This window comes from Heterocephalus glaber, unplaced genomic scaffold, assembly GCF_053883595.1.
Source record: "Heterocephalus glaber isolate CG9 unplaced genomic scaffold, H.glaber_assembly_v1.0 deba00001452, whole genome shotgun sequence".
NCBI lineage: Eukaryota > Metazoa > Chordata > Mammalia > Rodentia > Bathyergidae > Heterocephalus > Heterocephalus glaber.
The window spans coordinates 16,821,789-16,829,403 of NW_028258302.1; positions in this window are offsets into that span (position 1 = coordinate 16,821,789).

Sequence of the window (7,615 nt, forward strand, 5' to 3'; positions counted from 1 at the left end):
TTATGAATATATACCTGTACAGATATATATATACATAAATATGTATATATAAAAATTAGTGAATCCTATATACCCAATAGCCATGTTCTATATAATTCATAGTCAATCTTGTTTCATCTTTATTGCTATCCATAACTCCTGTTACTTTTTTTTTTTTCATACTGGGGATCCAACTCAGGACCTTGCACTTGCAAGGCAGGTGGTGGCACCACTGAGGTGTTACTTCACTATGTAACTCTGAAAAAACCTATTAAAACGCTATTTTTGGGGGTTGGTTTTGGTACTGGGGATTGAACTCAGGACTGCGTTTGCGAGGCAGGCGCGATACCACTGAGCTAAATCCCTGGACCTATTAAAACCAATAAACTATTAAAACTATTAAACTTAGCAATAGTTTTATTTTCATACAAGTCTACAGAGAAAGACTTGTGTGTTGATTAAAGTACTAAATATCTAATGACATTCCAAGTAAAGCTGAAACTCAATTTCACAAAGACTTCAGATTTAGTGTTTGAAAACAATTTAACATTTAGTGTCACTGGTCATTGCCCCTTTTAGAATTATTGTACAGTAGCACTTTCTTTTTATTTCTGTTCACACTTTGTTTCCTGTCCTAGTGTTTCTACGTGGTTGGTCTCAAGTCTGTCACAAGCCTTGATGCTCCTGAAAATACACCGATATGTTCCTGTCTTTCCATCTCCGCTACCATAGTTCATGCCTGAATACTGCAGTAGATTTAAGAAAAACCTTCAAAATATTGTCAAGTAGAATCTGGCAATGTATTTAAAAGAATAGTTCACTGAGAGTTAGTAGGGTTGATTCTGAAATGTACAAGTAGCTCGTAGACCATGTTAGTTGCCTGCCCAATATTAATTCTTCATTACTAACCAGAACCCTGATACTGGTGATCAAATTACAATATTAGCTAAGATGATGCAAGCAAAATTCTGAGAAGTCTGCTTTCCTGATATGGGAGTTGCTACTCCATGTTTCCCCCTTCTTTCTTCCTGTTTGAATCATCCAGGAGCCTGGAGTTGTAACAGCTGTTAAGCCTGAGGACAGAAGTCAACATACAGAGGAGAACAGAGCAGAGCTTGGGCTCCTGTTTACATTGCTCAGCATCTGCACAAGTCATAAATGCTTGCCTTTCACCTTCCTTTTACTGAATAAATTTATGACTGATGCATGGTTCAATTGTAGGACAAATATCAGCAAGTTAAATGTTACACGTACCAAATCAGTTTGGAAATGGGAGGATGTAGTCCACTTAAAATAGCAACAGAAATGGTAAGCTATTTAAGCACAATTATTTTGTTGTTTTCCTTTGATTTTGAGATAGGGTCTTACTATGTAGTTCAGGCTGGCTTGAACTCACGATGTAGCTCAGGCTGGCCTTAGACTTGAGGTGATCCTGCCTCAGCCTTTCTAGTGCTGGGATTATAGATGTGAGCTACCATGCCCATTAAGCACAAATTTAATGAGAAAGCACAGGATTTATATGAAGGAAATTATAAAATCTAACAGTGAATAGGAGACTTCTAACAAGTTGAGTAACAAGGGACAGATTTTCTTTACTGCCTAAAACAAAAGATGGCATATATGAAACAACATTTCAAAATACCAGAAATCAGACAAGGAAGGATAGCAATCCTTGAGAGAAAACAAGGTTAGTCCTGTGATGGCCTCGGCTTGCTGCCCTTGAAAACCTAAAGGCTGTAGTGCCTGGACAGAGAACCCTATGGGAACCCAGTGGACCCCCTTAGTTGAGAGATCTGAAGTCCAGGAAGACCAAGTAGCAAGAGCTCACGGGACAGGGTGATGGTGAGGAGAGCTGCAGGGGGTTCCCCTAGGTAAGGTCGTGGACTGATCAGCAAATCTGTGAGAGCAAATGCCTTGAGGGTAGAGAGAGAACCACCTGAAAGGATTGGAAGGACTAGTACTTGGCATTCACAGATGGTCAGAAGCAGTGTTTTTCTCATCAGCCAGAATGGAGAATTTCATAATTCTTTATTAGGCAACTTCTTGTTACTGTAACAAAACACCTGAGACAATCACAGAAGAGGTTAATTTTGTTGTTTTGGAGATTCCAGTCCATGGTTAGATGAATCCACCGCTTTTAGGCCTGTAGTGATGTAGTACAGTATGACAGGAAGCATGTGGTAGGGCAAGTTGCTTATTTCATAGTGGCAAAAGAGAGGTAGAGGAAGAGAGTATCTCTTCCTCTCCTTATAACGACAGCAGTCCTGCTGGATTAGGGTCCCATTCCTATGACCACAAACCTCTTCGAAGACATGCCCCCAGTGACCTACAACCTGCCACTTGGCCCCACCTCTTAAATGTTCCACCACCTGCAGTATCACTGCAGGCCTTTTGGGGACACTTATCCAAACCCTAGCAATGGGGTATTAAGTGGAACAGTGAGAAAGTTCTTGCCTCAGTAGTAAAGAATAACTAATTGCTTGGATCTCACCTAACAAGACCTGAAAGAATCAAACTATTTCCAAATAATCTTTTTTTCCAGTGCCGGGAATTGAACTCAGGACCTTATGCTTGCCAGGCAGATGTGACACTGCTGAGCTACACCCCTGGCCCTTTTCCAAATAATTTAGCAGCATTCCAGAACAAAGATTAAGAGAATTATTTTTAAAAAACCAAAATATCTAGTAGCTAACAATATCAAATTCACAATGTCCAGTATCTAATCATAGAAGCAGGAAAAGAGGAACCATAAGTAGAAGAAAAGCCAGTGAATCAAGGCAAGAACTGATACATTAGAATTAAGAGACAAGGAAATTAAAAGCTATTTTAACTGTACCCCACATGGTCAAAATTCTAAGAATCATGAAAAAATGATCAACATTGAACTTCTAGACATGAAAACTACAATGTCTGAGATAAAAAATAAACTGGATAGACTAATAGCAGATTATACAGCACAGAAGAAGAGATTTGGGAATGTGGAAATGTAGCAACAGAAACCAACATGAAACAGAAGGTAAAAATAATGAAAATCTTTGAACAAAATCACCCGTCTCGTGATACCCAGTACATGCAATTTGGAGCTCCCCAAAGACAAGAGGGCTGACACTGTTGCCCAAAGAAGGTGAAATTTCTATCTGAGGTCTGTTTCTGTTGAAGTATGAGCAGGTATGAGAAGCATATGGAAGCCATGTGCTGTGCTGAGGTTTCTCCTGGACATAGCAGGACAGAAGGATCTGAAAGGTCCTAACTGGCTCAGGTGTGGCTGCAAGATGCAGTTCTCCTTAGCGAAGTGAGGGCTTAATTAGGGCTCTCTTACTCAGGCGCCCAGTTGCAGTGTTGGCAAGGGCTGGGTCTGGCCATAATAAAACGTATCGCAGTTACACTGCCTTGGAGGGGAGCCCAGGTTCTGGGTGGCTCTGAGTGACTGCCCCACTGGGATTCTACTAAAGCCTTGGTGGGGTGGGGTGGTAACAACCCCAGCCTGGCAGGATTGCTGTTGGCACTGCATGGCTAATCCATGCCAAGTGCTCGGCGCAAGGGGCTGGTGCGAGTGAAAGCCAGGAATGCTGGCAGTTCCTACTACCATCACCATTTCTCTGTAGGTCTGTCCTACTTTCTCCTTTCTCAGGCAATAAGCACTGTGTAATAACTCTTAAAAGCACCAACCCAAATGCCAAATGGCCTGGATTCAAACCCTGACTCCTCCATTTGCCAGGGAAAAGATCTCAGGCCAGTCACCTACATTGGTCTGTGAGGGCTGCCATCACAGAATACTGCAGACTGAGTAGCTTCAACAAGAGACATCATCTCCTCAGTTCTTAAGGCTGCAAGGCCAAGGTCAGGGATCAGCAGGCTTCCTATCTTGCAAGTGGCTGCCTTTTCACTGTGTCCTCACATGGCCTGTCCTTTGCACTGTCACACTCCTGGTGTCTCTTCCTCTCCTTTTAAGGACAGCAGTCCTGTTGGATTAGGGTCCTGTCCCTATGACCTCATTTAGCTAATGATTACTTCCTTATAGTCCCTATTTCCCAATACAGTCACATTGGGCATTAGGGCCTCCATATAGAAATTTGAAGGAGAAAGCACAATTCAGTCTAGAACATCCTCAACCACTTTGTGTCTCAGTTTCCCCAGTTCTAAAAAGTTTTCGTAATACCTCAGGGCACTATTGTGAGGACTAGATGAGTGTGAAGTGTGTAGGCCAGTCTTGCTCATAGTGGGTTCTATGTGAGGGATGATAGCACTAATAAAATCCACAACTATAACGTCTTCATGCCCATTTCCTGCACTAGCTCTGCTCTCCTTTCCTCACGTCCAAATCAAGATAATGCCACATTGAACTTTCAGAAATCTTCCAAGGAGGTAGGACTTCCTGAAAGTCTTGGTCATTTTTAAAGAGCTGGCAGAGACTTCCTCTTTTTGCCCACCAGGTTGGAGAGGCAAGAATGTTGGGAGCATTTAAACTTTCCTTCCCCTGCTTCCCTTATGCCCTATCCTCAGCCAGGTTGCTGTAACCGATCGAAGCTTCACAGCCTGCTCGCCATGTTCCTCTGGGGGTAGCTTTAAAAGCTCATCATTTATGCAGGATTCACTTTGCACTCTCCCTGGGCTGCTTCTCCTATCTAAAGCTGTTAGAGTCAAAATCCAGTTTCGGAGAAATGACAACTACTAGTGCAGCGAGGGATCTGAGGGCAAGAGGTCCTGTCTGACTTTTGGGCTAGGTTAGAACCAGTGCTTAAGGCTGTATCATTAGAAACAGACAAGCATCCCCACCCCAACTCTATCTTTAAAAATGTTCGCTGGTAAAGATCTCGGCACCTCATCTGGCTGAAGGTGTGATGTGTATGTGGCTGTAGTGGGACAGAGTGGTGTGTTTCTTCAGCTGGCAGCAGCCCACTGAGGAGCGATGTATGAAGAGCCCTCATCTTAGAAACATAGCTCAGGGTGTGTGGAAGATATACATAATGCTCAGGGGACAAAACCTGAAAGCAGAAAGGGAGCTGGGGAAGGAAACCAGGGATGAGTCAATGGCGTCCTTATCAGGGAAACTTTTGAGCGCCCTCTTATGGGAATTGAGAAGCACACTTTCAAATATGAGCTACATTCCCAGGCTTTTTATTTTTTATTTTGAGACAGAGTCTGGCTAATTTCTCCAGGCTGGACTTGAACTCGCTATGTTGCCCAGGCTGGCCTTGAACTTGCAGTAATCCTCCTGCCTCAGTCTCCCCAGTCCTGGGATTACAGGCGTGCGCCACCATACCTGGCTTTTTGATGCAGGGTTTTTTTGTTTTGTTTTGTTTTTTCCAGTACCGGGACTGAACTCAGGACTTTGCACTTGCCAGACAGGCACAGAGCCACTGAGCTACATCCCCAGCCCTTTGATGCAGTTGTAGTGACAGTTCAGGGCTCTTTAGGAGCATGATGATTGCAATACCTTGGAAGGAGAAGTCTTCAATGACTTGTTCTACCACTGTGTGGCTTGTGGGGGGCTGACAGCTTGTCTTCTTCTTTTTTTCTTTTTGTACCAGGAATCGAACTCAGGGCCTCATGCTTGTCAGGTGGGTGCTGTGCTACTGAACTACATTCCTGACCCAACAGCCTGTCTTTTTAATTGACCACTCTCCAGATTTCGAGGAGATATATATATATATATATATATATATATATATATATATATTTTTTTTTTTTTAGCTGTATCTGAAAAGCTCCAAATTCATGTGGACTGGATTAGATGATGAGATTCTGGACTCAGTTCATGCTGTAATGGGATGAGGCTGAGAGGTTTGGAAGAAAAGGAATGAGTATATTTTGCTAGTGGGAGGGCTGTAAATATTTGTGGCTAAAGGATAGGAAATGATAGATTAGTATTTTCAAAGATGGCTCCACCCCTACATGTCCCATTCTGTTTTCTCTTATCACAATATGATGTTGATGGTCCTCCATCAGGAAGTGGTATACTAGTTTGCTAGGGCTACTGTAACCTAGTACCACAATGGGGGTGGATTAGAAAACTGAATTTTATTGTTTCATGGTTAGGGAGGCTGCCAATCAAGGTGTGGATAGGGTTGGTTCCTTCTGAGAGCTGTGAAGGGGAAATCTATTCCATGTCTCTCTCCAGTCTTCAGGTAGTTTGCTGGACGTGCTTGGCATTTCTTGGCATGTGGCCATGTCCTCCTGCTCTCTGCCTTCATCTTCTCATGCATTCTCTTTGTGTGCACATCTGTCCACAGGTTCCCCTTTTTTTTTGGTACCGGGGATCGAACTTGGGTCCTTGCGCTTGCATAGCAGGCAACGAAACCACTGAGTTAAATCCCTGGCCCCAGATTCCCCTTTCAATAAGCAGACCACTCAGACTGGCTTAGGGCCCACCTGAATGACTTAACTTTAACTTGATTGCCTTTGTCAAGAACCTCTCTTAAAAAGGTCACATTCTGAAGATTTTAGCATATGAATTTTGGGGTATATAATTCACAGCAAGTAAGGTCTGTGCTTTCCCTCCTTGAACTTGGGTGGGCCTGCCCTTACAACTGTGATTAACAGGAAGCCGTGGCTTCTGCAGCTAGCTCGTCAGAGGCAATGTGGCTCCCATTTTACTCTCTCAGGGTGCCCTTGGCTTTGGAATTCAGCCACCAAGTTGTGAAGAAGCCAGACCATATGGGATGGCCATCTGTAGATCTTAATTGATAGCCGGCATCAATGGATGGATACCTGAGTGAACAGCTTTCAAAATAATTTTAATCTCCAGCCTTGGTGTCTTTCTCTTGAGGCACCAGAGGTTGTGTACCACAATCAAACCTGCCCCTCATGTCTTGTCCCAATTCCATACCCACAGGAACCATGAGAGATAATAAAATATGGTTGTTGTTTTAAACCACTAAGTTTTGGGGATCATTTGTTACACAGCATTAGATAACTAATACATATTACCCACTTCATAGGGTTTGCATTAGTGAGCTTTCTGTTGCTGTGACAAAATACTTCAGAAAAACAACTTCAAGGGAGGAAAGGTTTATTTTGGTTTATGGTCTCAGAAGTTTCAGTCCATGGTTCTTGACCTTTGAACCCATGGTGAGGCAGAACATTATGGTGAGAGGCATGTGGTGGAACAAAGCTGCTCACCTTGTGGGGGCTGGGAAGCAAAGAGGAAAAGAGAAAGGGAACCTGGGTTATAATCTCCCCTTCAAGGGCACACTCCTAATGACCAAACTTCTTTCCATTAGGTGCCACCTCCTGAAAGTCGCCACAGTTCAATAATGCCACAGGCCAAGGACAAAGTCTTCAAAACATGAGCCTTAGGGGTGTATTCAAGTTCCAAACATAAAAGGGTTCTTGCAAAGTTTAAGGAGCCTATAGTTAGAATAATGCTTAGCACATAGAAACTCAAGAGAACAAACTTACTTACGAGTAGAGTGATACTATGAAATGTATATTTGGTCCTCTGCCCCCAGTTTCTGAGACAGAGCTCCCAATACTTTTGTAGCTGGGTTCTAGGGGCATCTTCTGCTCTAATATTTGGTCTTTGATCCTGGCTCCTGACACAAGAGTCAGGATATCTCTGTAACTTCCTGAATGACTGTGGTATCCTGTTTTAACAAGGCCAACCTTCTTCCATACCTCACTGTGAGAGTCTCTT